At 42.6% G+C, this 17,288-nt stretch overlaps 1 protein-coding gene across 1 annotated transcript in view; it reads left to right on the plus strand.

The window, feature by feature from the left end:
• Nucleotides 1-17,288, plus strand: part of NGFR (nerve growth factor receptor) — a 119,656-nt gene that overhangs the window by 49,019 nt on the left and 53,349 nt on the right. The window lies entirely within an intron of this gene.

Consider the following 17,288-nt stretch of genomic DNA (forward strand, 5'->3'; position numbering starts at 1 on the left):
GAGGACACCGAGTGTCCGCCCCAAATCCAAAGCTTTGGAGAGAAGAGGTGAGCACCAGCTGCCAGGGGAGCAAAGGTTAAGGTAGGTAAAATTGCTTTTTAACGATATCCTAGGCAAAAAAATTGTGTACTTTAAAATGGAGTTCCACCCAAAAGTGGAAGCTCCGCTTTTCTGCCTCCTCCGCTGCCACATTTGGCACCTTTTGGGGGGGAGGGGAAGTGGGTATCTGGTTTTGACAGGTACCCGTTCCTGCACATGTGCATTAGGAATCCAGCGGTGAAGCCACAAGGCTTCACTGCCGGTTTCCCTTAGTCAAGATGGCAGCGCCAGTACCCGACAGCTGATGGAAGAATTGGCTCGGGGTAAGGACACTGCTGGATCCCTGGACAGGGGGTGCCCTAATATTAAAAGTCAGCAGATACCATATTTGTAGATGCTGACTTTTAATTCTTTTTTGGGGGGGCAGGGTCCAGAACTCCACTTTAAGTAATTAAATTTCACTGGATATCAGCCTTTTGTAATCTCTTGCACAGTAGTTCTCTGATTGGGAGTAGGAGAGACAGAGCCAATCAAGCTCTTCTGTATACACATGCTGACCGGAGGAGTGAGCAGTAGGAAGAACCAATCAGTTTGCTGCTACAATTTCATTGTCCAATGACAGGCTAGAGACAGGCAAGTGACCAGGCTGTAGTGTTTAACTGTGGCAAAGAAAAGTTAGGTCATCGACCTGGCTGTGCTGTATTATTGGGAAGATAAAATCTCAGGATTGGACACATTTTTTTTTTTTTGCAGGTCAAACAGCTCTTACATGTATTTCAAATGTGTTTTTAGCTATTTGCCTGGCGTTCAGCCAGTAAAATATCTGAACTGTTGAAGGTACGGTTCGGTCCCAAAGGCTTGATGGAACCCACGTTACACCCTAATGGAGATCTGGAATTCATCGTCCTAATGCTTGCAACATACATACATTTTAGCAGAACTAGCTTGCAGGAGAAATTTAATGTCATGTTCCTTAGCAGAAGTAGGCGAGGTTCTGGTACTAAAAATTCATGTACATTATTTCCTCTTTGCAACATGTAAATAATAACTAGTTTATTAGCATCCACTACTTTTTCCTACTGCTTCCAATTGGCAGTTGCTAGAAATGTTAAGCACAGAGGTCACTTGACTGCACAAGAACATGTCTGTTCCATATGCCTATGAACTGTAGGAATGTAAGACAATTCTGCTCTTCCTATAGCAGTTTATATTGCTATGGGATATGGACGTGATCTTGAAAAAGTAAAAAAGTAACAATAAAAAATGTAATACATGTTAAAGCTTAAGTTTGGTTATTATTTTTTTAATCAGTACTTTCATTCAATGAGTAATGTTCCATGTGCTGGTGGCTAATCTTCAGTCCCCATACCCTTACAGTGGTAATCGTACAGTGCTGCTAGGGTTAATACTAGCCCTGGACTTGTCGAAGGCACTCTTCAAGAGTGCCTTCTATGCCCATCTTTTCCACCTCCCTCCTCTATTTATAGAAGTTGTGCTGCTGCTTTCAGCAATGAAAGCACTCTACGGATGGAGGACCGGCAGATGGACTATAGATCTTCCTACTCTGTCCTACTTCCTACTCTACTGTGCCTTTAATTCTTGGAAGCTGTAGAACATTTTTTTTGAATGGAATGAGGGGAGGTGAAAAGGATGAGCATAGTCGGCACTCTTGACACTCTATGACACTCTATGATAGATCCAGCTGGGGAATTATATTGTTTACACCATGGGAACATGTATACAGTATGATCCCCAGACTAGAGCAATGGGTACGCATGCACGGAATTGGTGGATTCTCTGAGAGCTTTGCATTAGCATGTGCACCCAGGACTCTAGCTGTGAAATCATATTGTTTACATTTTGCCATGGCATTGGCAACATATAATAATATGATTCTCTGGCTAAAGCAGGTGCCAGGTGGATTCTCTATGGTTTCTCAGTCCTCTGGAACAGTGTTCCAGTTGGCTATGCTGCATCCAGGTGACCCTGGCAGCCGTCTTTGGGTCAAGCAGAACCTTTTTAAGTACTAGAAATTCTAAAGGACCCTCTGCACACTGGTATATACCCTTTCAAGCAGACTATGCAATAAATAGGGATATTTAGTTCACACATATTGCAATACATGCTTAAGCTGGCCAACTGCGTCAAAGTAATCCCTCTATGGCCAGTCCTACTCTGCTCTGCCTACGCAAATGGTACTGTGGACACAATGCTAGCATAGTGGAAAAGATACAATGGGGAGAGCTACTTTTTAAGTACTGTCCCCAGGATTTGGCATGAATTTGCGAAGTGACTAGTGTAGGGAGAGACATGCTGTCTGTCAGCAGTAGTACTAGTGGTAGGTAAAGGTTCCAAAGGAGTAGGGAAAGTGTTGGGCCTGCGACTACACTTCCACAAGCTCTCTCTTGAGTTGGATTGGCCATGCTGCACTCGACCTCCCTCAAAAGGCGCTGTCAGTTCGGTCCTGCCACCGTTGACTCTCCACTGCATTGACTGTGAGTTCCGGGATGAGTGTTCTCCCCCCCGGGTTGTTGTGATTGTTCTGTAAGTTCAACAATATACCAGTTTCTGAATCCCAGGCCTCACTGTTATTACTGCCACTGCACCACTCTGCACCTAGCCCACATGTGCTTTTGGAGTCACCTGCAGATTCATGATGCATACCTCCCAACTTTGTGAGATGGGAATGAGGGACACCTAGAAGTAAAGGTATGTATTCATAGGACCCATCCCCTGCCACACCCCCTTACAAGGAGATTGAATACGCAAAACATGATTGGTTAAACTCACAAGTGCTTTTTTACCACTACTTTTCCTTTATGTTGGCTTTTGAAATGTACAAATGCAACACTTTTTTGATAAAAAAATAGTGCATTTTTAATACAGGTATATACAGCACACCAAAATGAGGGACAAATAAGGAGGAAAGAGGAAAAGAGGGACTTTGTTCCAAATGAGGGACAGTCTCTTGAAATCAGGGACAGTTGGGAGCAGGGGCAGACTGACAACTCATGGGGCCCCAGGGCAATAAGGATCATGGGGCCCCTGTGTCCTTGCCCAAACTCAAAAAAACCTATGAAAAAGGTACCAGGGGCATCTCATGAGGCCCCCTACTGACCCCGGGCCCTCGGGCAGTGCCCGAGTTTCCAAATGGTCAGTCCGCCCCTGGTTGGGAGGTATGCAGGATGTACACCACACAGGAGTCTAGAGGCAATGGGCAGCGACATCATTCTCGCCTAGGTGAGGAATACAGAAGTAGTGGGAGGGGAGATCAAAAATGGTATTTAACAAAAAGAAAAAGGACAGCATCAAAGGATGCTGCGAAAAAGGACAGAGCTCTGTGCATAGAATTTTTCCACCACAACTGAGATCTCTGTACAATGTTGCTGTTAGGGGTTTATTAAGTAAGTACATTTTGTCTCTGTGCCTCCCCAGTTCAAAAACCCATTGACGTGAGTCTTTGTCTGCTCTTAATATCCCCTCTTTCATTTGCCTGCTCCGGATAACTCTAGTAATTGTTTTATTTCTGCTTCCAATAAAATGTAATATTGTGGCTGCTCTGCAGTAAAGGGGTTAAGCCGGCAGCTGCGCCCCAGACTTGGGCACGTCTCTGCCCCCCTCGAGGGGGCCCTCACTTCATGTCCTTCAAATCAAAATCTGGATTCCATCTGCTATAATATAAACCTCGTTACTTCAAAATCAATGGCATCTTCCCCACCTCGTGCTGTGCCCTTGACGGTGACCTTGGGGAGGGAGATAATGTTCCCTCTCATAGGCGGCCTGTGATAAGCATTTCATAATGAGGCAGATGAGACAATAAGAGATTAAATGAGAGGCAGAATCTATTAGACAGTATGTGGAATTTACAGTTAATGCGGGATAATATTCGTAAAGCAAATACAATCTCTAATCAGATTTTATTTCTATAGAGGAACAAATGAAGTCCCTTCCATTTTTTTTTTTTTTGCTCTTTGTGATTTTCCTTCCCTTCTTGTCCTGGTTCCTCCACCTCTTGCCCATCCACTTTGTGCAGCTCAGTGTAAATACAGATATTATGGAGCTGAATAATTATTTCTTGACTTTTGAAGGAATACATCAAGTAAATCAATGAGTGTATCTATGCATTTCCCTGAAGTTGATTCTTTATAAATAGAACTAACATGTGGGTCCTCCAAAGATCTGAACCCTTCTGGGGCATGCCCCTTACCTATCCTCCATGGGACCTCCACACCAGATCACTTTTCAGACCTCTGCAGCCCCTAAATCATAACAAAGGTGACCTGAAACAAGACCTAAAATCAATGAGTGTACGTAAGTAGAGCTTAGATAAGACCCTGAGGCCCTGTCTAGGCTTTGATGTGTGAGAGAGGGGGTCCAAACTACTTTTATTGACTGTTGCGCATGTGCCAATTATACAGCGGCCGGCCTCCTGACTCGTAACAGAAGAGACTAGGTCTTGGAGTCTGATCAGACGCCCGTTCTGCGTCTGAACTCACTTTGATCTGAGGCCTGAAGGGAAAAGATGCAATCTGGATCTATTTGGTACCCTGATCACACTTCTCTTTCTACCTCTTATGGTACTCTATGACAATTATATAATAACCTGTGTACCCTCTGCTGTGAATTATTGGGATAATGGGATTTACTGAGAATTTAGTGACCACATAAAAGGTTCCAGACTAAGTGCCTTTGCAAAGATCAGGAAAATCAGAGTTATTATGACCCTTTCAGAAAAATGAAGTTGGCCAAAAAGCTCTAAAGAAGATAGTAAATACTTACCTCACCAGCCACCCATGCTACCAAACACCCCTCTGTTGTAAAGAAATCTTCGAATGATGTCTGTTTGGAAACTGGAAGTGTCATTCTTATGGTTCCATGCTGGACCCAATGGTTTTTCCTGCTCACTTCCATGCCAATACAGGGCACAGAGAGAAGGAGCCACTATTCGGCAGGAGGAACCATTGGAGTACCAATGGAAGCAGATACACAAGTCTACTCTTATCAATCATTGTTGACTTTTTTTACTGTACTACACTTTTATCCAGAGGACCACAGCGGTTAGCTTTGGTGAACGCCTTCTGAAAATGCTACATGGCTGGCCATTAGCTGGAATAGTTTCTGACTTATTGTCCTTCAACAAGAACATTCAAAAGTCCTCATCTGTGCATACATCTTGGTTAGTGACTAAAGTAGTAAAAAAAAAGGTCAACATGATGGCCAGGCAACTAGCATTTTCAAAGGAAGAGTTAAAAAACAGCAGCATTCATTTTCTCCTAAAACAAGTTTACTTTAAAGTGGAACTCCATTTTTTTCCTTTTTAAGCCCTCCTGTGTATAAAAAAAAAACTAGTGCAACATTTCCCTATCCATGCAACAACACTGTCCCCGATATCCTACTCGGTCCAATGGAATTCTGTCCTGTCATCCAGCCTGTCATTCACATGCTCTTCTCCCAGGGAGCACCATCATGTAAGTTGGCCCTACAATACTCAAGGGCTGAGTGGCGTTCACAGATCATTATGTGAGTGCCCCTGGAAGAATATCCACCTACCCTCCTCCTTCACTGCCAGAAGAAGAGGACTCTCCTGTGATGTCCGACTCTAATAATGCTGGAAAAAGATTTGTACATAGTTTTTTCTTTTTCTACATTAAAAAAAAAATCTTGGGTTTCGGAAAGTGGGGGGAGGTGGGTGTTAGTGGTTGAAACGCCTGGATTTCTGCTTTAATAGAACAGAACTCCATCTTTAATGCACTCCACCCAAAATCCTCACGCACATTTTTTTTTTTAATCTAAAGAATATATACCAAGGGTCTGCTAACGTCATGGGTTTTTCCTTTTCTCCTCCATTGGTGTATTCTTGCTTCTGCACTTAATGGCGTCATATAATGATTTATTAGCGCTACTCAGGACTGTGAGTGCAATCCGGTTTGTTGACGCACCCTTAGGTGCAGGGGCGGACTGACCATTTGGAAACTCGGGCACTGCCCGAGAGCCTGGGGTCAGTAGGGGGCCCCATGAGATTCCCCTGGTACCTTTTTCATAGGCTTTTTTGAGTTTGGGCAAGGACACAGGGGCCCCATGATCCCTTATTTCCCAGGGGCCCCATGAGTTGTCAGTCCGCCCCTGCTTAGGTGATGTGTCCATGACAGCCTTGGTTCACAACCAGTGGGTTTAATGACAATGTCCTGGAGAGGAAACAGCACCAGATTAAAGGTGAGTATTGCAGCAAAGAAAATCTTTTATTGTATTAACCAATGCTGGGCTGGAAATTTAAAACATTTTAACAGAAACTTGAATTTTACATTAAATGCAACATCTGCTTGCTGTTATTTGCCACACCTTTTCCTTGAGCAGTAAATGTTTCAACAATGTATTGTTATTTCCTGGGCCAACAAAGGACCATAATTTCACTGTCATAAACTGGGAATGCTGGTCCATCCATCAAAGAACATTATCTCCCCTCCCCCTCTTCTGCAATCTAATATGTCAATCCATTCTATGGTCAGGAAGCATTGTCCAATTTCTGGGCTAATTAGATAGCAGTGAGTTACCAGCTCTCTTGTACAGTAGTCATTAAGCTCACCACTTAGCCTTTGTAGACTAGCACAAACCACAATGTGCCCTAAGGGTGCTCATCAGACCTGCATAGTAACATGGTAACTTTAACGACAACATGTGTCTCTGAACATAACACTTTCAGAATGCAATCCATAATATATGCAGCCTTGATCTCCGTTTTACGCTACATTGACTATCAGATTCTCCATTGTTTCCAGCCAGCTACCACCCCTCTCATTACCAGTTATGGCAAGAAGACAGAGGCCAGAAGAACCTTCTCGCTATAGGAATCAGTCCAAGAGCCTCTCTTACATGACTCACAAGCCAGCTATTAAACTGAAGAGTTTAATGGGAGAAGTTAACGAGGCAAATTACTTTTAATGCCAGTGAAACGAATAGTATTAAACTATAAACGTTAAGTACACAGTTCCTCCCTGAAGACGATCTGGAGAAGCTCAGAAATCAGCTGGATCCAAATCCTGCTGGGGATTTCAATAAAATTTCCATCTAGATTGAAGGATGAATGTTGTTTATACAGAGGTGTGTTTGACATGTCAGTCTTCCAGCACTTGCTTGACAGGAGTCTACTCGGGCGTCTTGTCAGTGTCTAAATGCTGGATTACTTAGATGTTGAGCAAACTCATCTGCTTCACCTTTCGTATTCCTCAACTGAACTGAGGTTACAGCCTAAAGCTTCCTCGTTGAGATGATTTTTTGCCCAATCCAGGGTGTAATGTTTGGACTGGGAGGTAAATATGTGTCTTTGTGCCACCGCTAATATGGGCAGAGACCTCCAAGTCACCTAATCTCAAGGGATGAATGAATGGCTTGGCCAATGCCATTAATGCATGTCTATGTCATAGTGTCTACGCCCCTTTATAACCAGAGGTTATTGATGCCTGGTTGCCTGTCATCACTCACATCTATGATACACTGCTTTAGCCCCTGGCATCCAGACATCAATGGCCTTTGGTCAAGAAGGAGCTAAAGCATTGTCGTATAGACCTGGGCATCAATGACCTCCTTTTATGAAAGGGTTAAAGCATTGTTCCATCATACATGCCTACAGAACAATGACAGGAGGTCATTGACGCCCGGACTCATGCCATCACGTGAGTTTATTGCACAATGCTTTAACCTCTATTGTAAAGGTGTTAAAGCATTGTGTCAAAGACATGCATGATGGCATGCCTCCAGCAATCAATGGCTTCTGGTCAAGAAAGGGGTAAAGCATTGCAGCATAGACATGCTTAATGGCATGCACATGGGCATCAATGACCTCTCATCCTGAAAGGTTTACTGTATTGTGCCATCACGCAAGTCTATGGCACAATGCTTTAACCTCTTCATGATGGGAGGCCATGGATGCCTGGATGCCATGTCACCACTTAGGTCTATGATACAATGCTTTAGCCTCTTCTTGACCAGAGGTCATTGATAATCAAAGGCATGCCTATGGAACAATGCTTTAACCTCTTCACGACCAGAGGTCATTGATGCTTTTTTTTAGATTTAAATAGAGTATGGGAGGGTTCAAACATCTGTCAAGTTTTTCCTGCTGGGGAGATTTACCTTCTCTATCCAAACTGGCATTTATTATCACTGGAGTAAAAAGTAATGGGAAATCCAACATTTTTACAGTTGTCACCAGAACAAAAGGTGATGGTAAACCTTCCAATAGGGACACCCATTCCAATCACAACTGTGCAAGAGGGGAATTCTCCTCACTTTATACAGTTGTATAAGTTCTTGTAAAGTATGTACATAAATATAATTACCCATTAATAGCTGAGCAATGTTTAGTGTGTGTACTGTGTGCTGTTTTACTAAGCAATGTGCCGGTGTTCACTCCCTGCTTTGCAGGGAGAAAAAAACTGGCACAATGCTGCTGTCTGTAGAGAGCCCTGTGTTGTTTACTACCAACACAGAGCTCTCTCCTGTGATTGTCTCAGCTGATCACCATTTCCCGGCCATAAATCTTTGACCGGGACCTGTTGACCAGCTTGTGCTGCAGTGAATGACAGCAAAGTCTTTTGGGTCCGCGCACACAGGAGTGAGCAGACTTGGATGAAAGCCACAACGTACAGGTATGTGACGATGCCTGTACAAGCCGACCCGCAGCAGTACATTTACTGCGACTGGTCAGCAAGTGGATAACAGCAAAAACTATCCTAGGGGAACTATCCTGGATTAATTGAAGTTGATGACCCGCCAACATGACCCACTCCAGTAGGTACAAAGCACTGTGCTTTCAGTATGAAATGAATCCCTTGGTTTTTTAAGCACTTTTAGCAATCAATTTAACCTCTTGCCACCCATGTAGCATATATGTGCTTCAGCAAAGAGGGTAAGCAACTGAGGTTTCTGTGTTGAGAGCGCACTCGTTGCACGCACATAGCACAGTGATTGAGCTATCGTGGCCACTTCCCAGTCACATGATCTGACAGTCTGTCCCACCCCCTGGGCATAAAGACCAACTTAAAGCAGAACTAATGTCGAAAATACTTATCTCTGTTCCAATGGCCCGACGCCAGCAGGATCGCCTTGCCGGTGCTGACAACTTCTCCACAGCTTCTTCCATTCCTGTCATTTGCCTCATCAATTGGCTGGTGTCAAATGATATTGCTCTCACGCATGTTCAGAAGTACAGTCATCCTGGCGCACAAACATTGTGTGGGGAAGTGAACTGCGCATGCACAGGTCGGTAAACATAAGCAGTAAAACATATCCCCTGCAGCCAGCGACAATAGATCCCCAGCAACAGTAGACCTTCCCACCAACAATGGAATCTGCCCCACAACAAAATACCCCATGAGTTGTCAGTCCGCCCCTGGCGCCACCCCAGGTTTCCTGTTTCAGGGTGGCTCCTTTTCTCTTGCAGCATCCTATGGAGCCACCCTTGCATGCAGGGACTAGAGTTGTGTCTTCCTATACTGTGTGCATCAATAGAAATACACAGCCCTCAGACGACAGGGCACTCCCCTTCTCCTCACTTCTCCATGCTAACAGGCTGCTTGGGGACAGCACTGTCCACTGTTATCTCTTTCCTGTGAAGACCAGAAGTTCAAGGAAGCAGAGCAGGAAGTTGTAAACTGCAGAATTTTAGCAAATAGTTTACTGGGGAATGTTGATTTCATTGCGCTCAATGTGTTCAACTTAAACACTGATTGTTAAGCTAAACCCAGGCGAATGCAATGTGAAATGCAGAGCGATGATCAGGAGAGGAGAGCTTTGTACCTACCAGAGTGTGTCACGTTGGAGGGTCTACATTTACGTTATCATCAAAAATTCAATTCTCCGTTCCCATACTGCGCATTGTAGAAAGGCTTTTCTAGGGCTTACAGGACGGATTTCAAAGGATTTGTCAGAGACCCATGCTGCGTCAGTAAAGAATTACTAGTGACAGGCCCGTGGTAAGGAGTGCCCGGAGGTATGTAAACTTCACAGGCCGCCCCGCAATGTGCGCTGCTGATAGAAAACACCTGTTAAGCAGCTGTCATGTCTAATCATCTACACACCTCCAAATGAATCATACTTCTACCAGCGGGAACCAGCTATGGAGTTCATTAAGGTATACGGACTGGCAATGTCTGAAGAATTCCACCAGGTAAGTCTACATCTAAAGATGCCTACAGGTATGGATTCTTTTAGTCGTATCTGGCTTTTTTTTTTATTCTATGGGCCAGTTCTCCAGGCACCATCTCTGATATGCTTGAAAGCCTTTTTTCCATAGAATTTAATTGGCATGTTTTTACGAGATAGGTCGCCAGGTCTTTCCTTAACCCTCCCCAGATGAGTACTGTCATAACATATCTCCATAGCCAATTTGTCTGCACATACTAGAACCAATTTAGACAGGAGCCAATTAATCCACCAGCATGTCTTTGGAGTGTGGGAGGAGATAAGGAACCCATGCAAGCATAGGGAGAACATGCAAAGCCTATGGTTACTTGCACACGGTACTAATGCAGAAATATCAGATTCCTGGCAGAAAGTTCCCGCGTGAAAAATGTGAGGATGAGTTGTTCAGTAAGTTCATGCATTTGCATGTTTTGTTAACGCATGTGCGTAAAACTTCTAGCTTTTCTTGGGTTTCGTGGTACGCGTACATATGCATGTGTTTGCATGTATGTGCATAAAATACTGCCCAGATTTTTGTATTTATTTTTCATACTGGTCTATACACAGCACAAGGTTATGCACCTGTGTGCTCAGGCACATTCAATACAATGGGCTTCATTTAGAACAGTAAAAAAGAAAAAAAATGAATTGTCTAAAAACGTGGTGTTAGGCATCCATGTGCGAAAGGCCTTAAAACGCCATGCTGTCCTCCACCTGTCTTGAAGTGGACCTATCATCAGATATATTTTCTTATACCTAATGAGTCACCTCTTGTGTCCGCCCCCTACCCACCTCCGAGCACCATTCCTTGGTTCAACCTACTACCAAGGGCGGACTGACCATTTTGAAACTCGGGCACTGCCCGAGGGTCCGGGGTCAGTAGAGGGCCCCATGAGATGGCCTGGTACCTTTTTCATAGGCACTGCCCGAGGGCCAAGGATCAGTAGGGGGACCCATGAGATGCCCCTAGTACCTATCATAGGCTTTTTTGGATGTGGTTTGAGTTTGGGCAAGGACACAGGGGCCCCATGATCCCCTATTGCCCGGGGGCCCCTTGAGTTGTCAGTCCAGCCCTGCCTCCTACCCACCACCCAATATTGTCCCTTTTATAGAATACAGACTCGTGTATCATTTTGCGGTTCTTAGTAATTTGTATGGAATTTGCTAATGATAGCAGGAAAGAAAAGCAGTAAAACAGATCCCCTGCAGCCAGTGACAATAGATCCCCCACCAACAGTAGACCTTCCCACCAACAATGGAATCTGCCCCACAACAAAATACCTCTCCAGTAACAATAGATCCCTCCCAGCAACAATTGACCGCACAGCAACAAAAGGACCAATCCCAGCAACAATAGATCCTCCACTAGCGACAATAGACCTCCCCAGCAACAATAGACCATCCTCCACAAAAATAACCCTCCTGGCTCAAAATTGACTTCCTGGACTAATTCATTCAACAGAATATTTATAGAAAAATCTACATACAAATCATTGTGCTAGTACAAGGGAACTATGAGATGCCAATACAGGATGAAAGTCACCGTTAGATGGGATTACCAGAAGAAGGAATCTGTTATCTCTAGATATCTACATCCAAATTGATCTCACAGAATCTGGAGGCCCAGGTCTTCCCTGTGGTTCACCAACCAATGAGATATCCAGAGTCAAATAAACCAGGTGAAGACCATTCTTATACTGCATAAACATGGATATGCATCTCCATTACACATGTGCATACCGGAAATTTCAGATGCATTCGTTCGGATTTCGTTTCGGATGCATTCGTCCATTGAAGAATTTTGTTTCCTTATATTCGTTATGCTGAACCCATTCTTTTTCGGAATTCATTTCGTATCTTCGGCATTCGATTTGATATTCGCTGGTCTGGGTGGATTTGACAAATGTAGCAGTTTTTCTGGAAAACTACTAAATATTCGATATATTATCAAATCAGACGCATTCGAATTGGAAGGCTTCAATGTTTTTGGATGTTAGTCCAACCCACCAAGAGAAATGGCATGACGTGATTGGACAATATTAGCTGGCATCATGTGTATCCAAATGAACGAATGGAACAAAATTCAGATCCATTTATTATCCAAATCCAAATGATCAAACAAATTTGAAAATTTAATTCATTTTACCATGGGCCTGAACTACTATCGCATCATGTTATGTCATCCGATTGAAACAAACGCATTAGCTAATTTCGTTATAACTTTTTTTTCTCGGATTCGTTGACATCCATTTACCGATTCATATACATCCAAATCTCTGAAAATTAAAAAAAATTCATATGAAAAATGAATCGTAACAAAACGAACTGCACATGTCTAGTCTCCATTGCAAGAGACTGATATGAGCGTAGTTGCCTGAAGATAGGAGATTCTTCCATCTGCTGTTCTCTTTCTAACATGAGTGTGGATTAAAATTTGGGTTCAGAGATGACACAGTCAAGGAATCCTGTTGCTTTTGTCATTTTTTTGTCTGTGTTCACAAATGTTTTTGGGTATATTTAGACGTGTGATGAATCGACCTCTCCTCTGAAGTGTGATCCACATTCACTGTGGGAGAAGAGACTGGGAAATTGCTTCCTCCAGTCTGCAGCAGACTGATGAGATCTTTCTAGCCTAGGCAAAGTTTCAATAATTATTGAAATTTCATATATTGTGACATATTAGTAGGTTATTCATGCAAATTTTTAAAAATAGTTTGAATACAAGTCTCCTCGTCTACATCGCCTCCTTTTTCCAGTTCTAAAAATGGGCTTTTCCCAACAGGGTATTTGCATTCAGGAATACAGGACGAACTATTTTTTGGAGAGTAGGGCACACCTCATAAATAAGCATGGTTGCTTGTTCTGAACGTGATTCAGTTAATGGATCAGTGCTAGTATTAGCAGACGGGATTAGTCTCACACACCCATATATTCGCTCTTGTTTTATGCCGATACATAATAATATTTCGGGTAGCTGACTTCCTTATCTTGAGCTCTATAACATTCTATTCCAGCAACAAATGTATTCTGCAGGACGTTGAATGTTCACAATGAATTAGGTGGTAAAGGCAGGTCATGATTGCTACAGCTGCTTCCCTGAAAATTTACATTTTTTAAATCTTTCGTCATGGCTAACAACAGTTCTGCCCATTTATGGATGTTTTTCCTCAATATGCTTGACTTGAAGGCATATTTGGAAAGATAATATGCTTGGATCCTTATTTTAGATCCCGTTGCATAATAACACAGAGGGGGCCTCACTTTCCCATAGCCATGGTCCTTTCCCTCTAATTTATACGGTGATTTGCATCATTATGAATTAGTAAACTGTAATACCAGTTTTTAGCTGCAGGGGCACTGCTGATTCAACCGGAGATCTCTTCTATGCTGTTTTTGCTTTTTTTGTTTCTTTCAGTGGGGGTCCAATTTTAGCATAAATGCTTGTGTTGCTAAAATAAGCTCTGTAATTTTATAAAACAAACATTTTATCTTCTCATTCCTGCATGATATCAAACAGCAGTGCCTTGTTAATGTAATTATTTAGCATTGCTTGTTATCCAATTATTTAATCTGATCAAGAAAAATGCAGAACTGCCAATGGCCTGTTAGAGCTTGAATGAATGCATGCCGCAGTCATCAGGCGCCAAGTTCTCATCGCCAGACATGCCATAAGTATATTAAAGAGTTGTTAATGGGGTGCAGAATTTATGTGTTTTATGCCAGGGCAATGCAATGGCTGTATTAGCCAAGCTATGCCTGAGATCTGTAGTGTAGCATCCTGGGAAAATATAAATAAAACGACGGTACTGTGGATGTCAGCAGAAATATAGGACCATTTAGAGAGCTGGTATCATGGCATAATAGAATTCAATGCAAGGCCCCCTTCAAAGTCAATATCTGGGGTCAGCTCTGATCCATTATAGTAATGTAGTAATGTAGTTCCAAATGGAAGTGGGCCATTCCCACCATTACTTCCCTGTGCAAAGCCTTGCCTGACATAACCTAAAGTCTAATTCCAATACTTTTCTAATCAAATGGTTTCCCAGCAACAGCCTAAAACAGCCCTTTCACATCAGAGTCTCCCCCTTCACATCAGGATTCAGGATCTCCCATCATATCAGAGCCCCTCTTTGACATCAAAGCCCCCCCTTCACATCAGGAGTCCCCTTCAAGAAGTGTCACTTACTTCAGGTGTTTTGGATACCTTCTACTTAAGCCACCAGAACCTGTGCTAATCATATCCAGCTGAGAAGAAGGCCCCAGGGTGGACCAAGCATATGCTAATAAAATGATCTCCTATCTGGAATGGAATTGGAATACTTCACAATGTTCACTATATACGTCTCACTAAAGTGTGGCAGCATGGCAGAGGGCTGGAGGCAGAGTAGGACTGGATGGAGAGACTCTAGCTACAGAGTTCATTTGGTTCTCCAGCTGCTGGTGGTGATCTTGGCTGGTGCCCGCTCTAGATAAGAATCACATGTTCCTTGTGGAGATCAGCAACACCATCACACAGGCTCTGAGCTCCACACATTTTCCTTTTAAGATGTCTGTTTAGGAGAAATTGACACACTCCATATCGGAAAACCTAGCAACCAAATTCCAGTCCTGATGAAGGACTCGTTGGCTACTTTTTTTATTAGTTGTTACTTAATTGTCAAGAATAAAGATAATATCAACTCATAGACTGATCATTAGGAGCTTTTGTTTCTTCTGTTCTGTAACCTTCTTAAGTCAAGTATGTCCTACTTCTGTGGAACTTATCCCCCACTACCAACCAGTATTTGAAGAAAGCTGAGCATCAAGTACAATACCTCAATTTTATTTCAGTTAACAGTCAGGCTAACACTCTCTAAGGATTTAGGACCATAGGCACACTAAAGACTGAATAGCTTTTGGGCCACTTTAGAAGAACCAGTAACATCATGACATGTCATGGAAGCAGGATGGAAAATCGAGGTGGTCTATGATGGTAATCCATCTTACTGACTGTCTATGAATCTGTGCTTGGGATTACGTTCATGTCAATCAAACTCATGCCCAACTTGAAGTGAAAGTAGCAATTTGGCATATATTACAAAAAAACATCTGCTCAATGTCTCTTGGGTGGGTTTTTGCTGCTCATTTTTTGAGCTTTCAATATTCCCATTCCCAGTATTATGTCTTTGAACATTTTTTCTCTTTATGTCTGTGTGAAGTCAGTCTTACTAGACATTCTTATAATTCTTTGTCTCCAGTTTATTTATATAAATGCATTCAATGCCAACAATATAAACACTTAGAAAACATATGTCAGGCTGTGTCGAGCATGTAGCCTCATCCTAAACAGTCACAGTCCCTTCCAGTTGAATTAGACTTTATCTTTCAATGCTGCAAACAAGAGGACAGATAAATAAGTAGTTCCACTTCAAACAGACTCTCGTTCTCAGGCCTAAAAGAGGGAGGGGCTTCCTAGAAAATGGTTTAGTTTTGAGTAGGTTTAAGTGTGGTCTTATTAGAGCTTATTTGATCCTTACTCCAATTTATAACTACTAGAAGAAATGAAATTCTGAACAGAGTTCTGAAGTGCAGGTATGTAAATGTACTTACCTGGTGCAGAGTTTTGATGTTCAGGGCTGTAGCGTGATGCACTCCTATCCTGATACAAGATACATGTGTAGCTCTGAATATTAAATTTCACCGTTATGTTCCCAATGGACCACTTTTGCTGGAGTGGTAGCAATATGATGTATATCTGGATAGCACTGGTCCACTAAGTAGGATCCTTGGAAGGTTCTTTGCCACCAGACACCTTTAGGCTGTCCCTACTCACCAGCAACCTATCCCTACACTATACATAACTAGTGGGTTCCTCTCCCTAGCCAGCCATTTGCTAGAAGTGCACCCAAATAACATGGGATCCTGTATTTAACCCTTTGAGGACCAAGGGACGTATTTGTCCCATGTTTTTAATTGCCTTTATCATCTGATTAAGAACTCAAAATACTTTTTTTTTTTTTGGTTTGAGTCAAAATATTAGTTCTTATCAACAAATGGATCTAGCTTTTTGCCAATTATTTCATGAAATGGCTTAGTTACAGCAACTGAAGTGTACGAACTTTAAAAACTAAAAATTGATTCTTTTGGCGTTCCGTAATCTTATGGTCCTCAAAGGGTTAAAGGCTTCCTCGTTAAGATGGCTGCCTAAACTCTTGGGGAACTTGGCATCATATTTCTTCCTTCCCCAAGAAAATTAACAGGGTTTCTAAGGGGACAATTTCCCTTAGTCTCCCCTTCACCTGTAGCATACGCTCAATACCACCTACAGGAAAGACAAACACCTGCCATGTGGCAGTGTATCTAAGCTTCAACCTATATCCTCTGTTTCTGACCTAACATCTCCAACCCCTATGACTCCAAATGCTGATAATACTCTCACACCATATTACGTCTATTACCTAAGACCCCAGCGCTCATAATGCCTTATGCCTACCTAATATCCTAACTCGTACAACCACCTCCTTGCTGCACTATATGTTCTTTTCATTCCCAAAAATGTGATTTCACTACACAGTTGCTCAACGTAATTGTAGTGAGTCAGAAGGGTTTTTGGATACGGCTAAATAAAACCTATAGGCTCTACAAGGGAAGGAGTCTACTTCAAACTCAACTATCCCTAGCCCTGTGCTATTGTTTGATGCAGTCTGCTACTTATATTTTAGCTAAAGGCTAAAACGTAGATAAGACAATGATATGTTATTGCGGATTAGCCAAGACTGCATATTTTGTCTTCTGTTCATGTCAAGTTAAAAATAAAGAAATTTCTCTTTGTTGCTTCAACATATACTGCAAAAGCCTTTCTGGAGGACTAGAACTACCTTTTTAAGGGCTCAAGTAGTGCTGATCCTCCCACTACTATGCAACACCACTTAGACATGCCAAACGATTGCCCAGTAAACTAGAACATCATCCAAATAAAAAAGGAAGTAGCAACTTCCAGTGTGCTGTGCTGGAAAAAATAGGTATTAGTAATTTTTGTTGTACTACCTGTTAGAATAATTGCAGGTCAGAAAGCTTGCATTCCCAGCTGT

This window comes from Staurois parvus, unplaced genomic scaffold (assembly GCF_062004578.1).
Source record: "Staurois parvus isolate SC_StPar_1 unplaced genomic scaffold, SC_StPar_1.0 ptg000151l, whole genome shotgun sequence".
Taxonomy (NCBI): Eukaryota; Metazoa; Chordata; class Amphibia; order Anura; family Ranidae; genus Staurois; species Staurois parvus.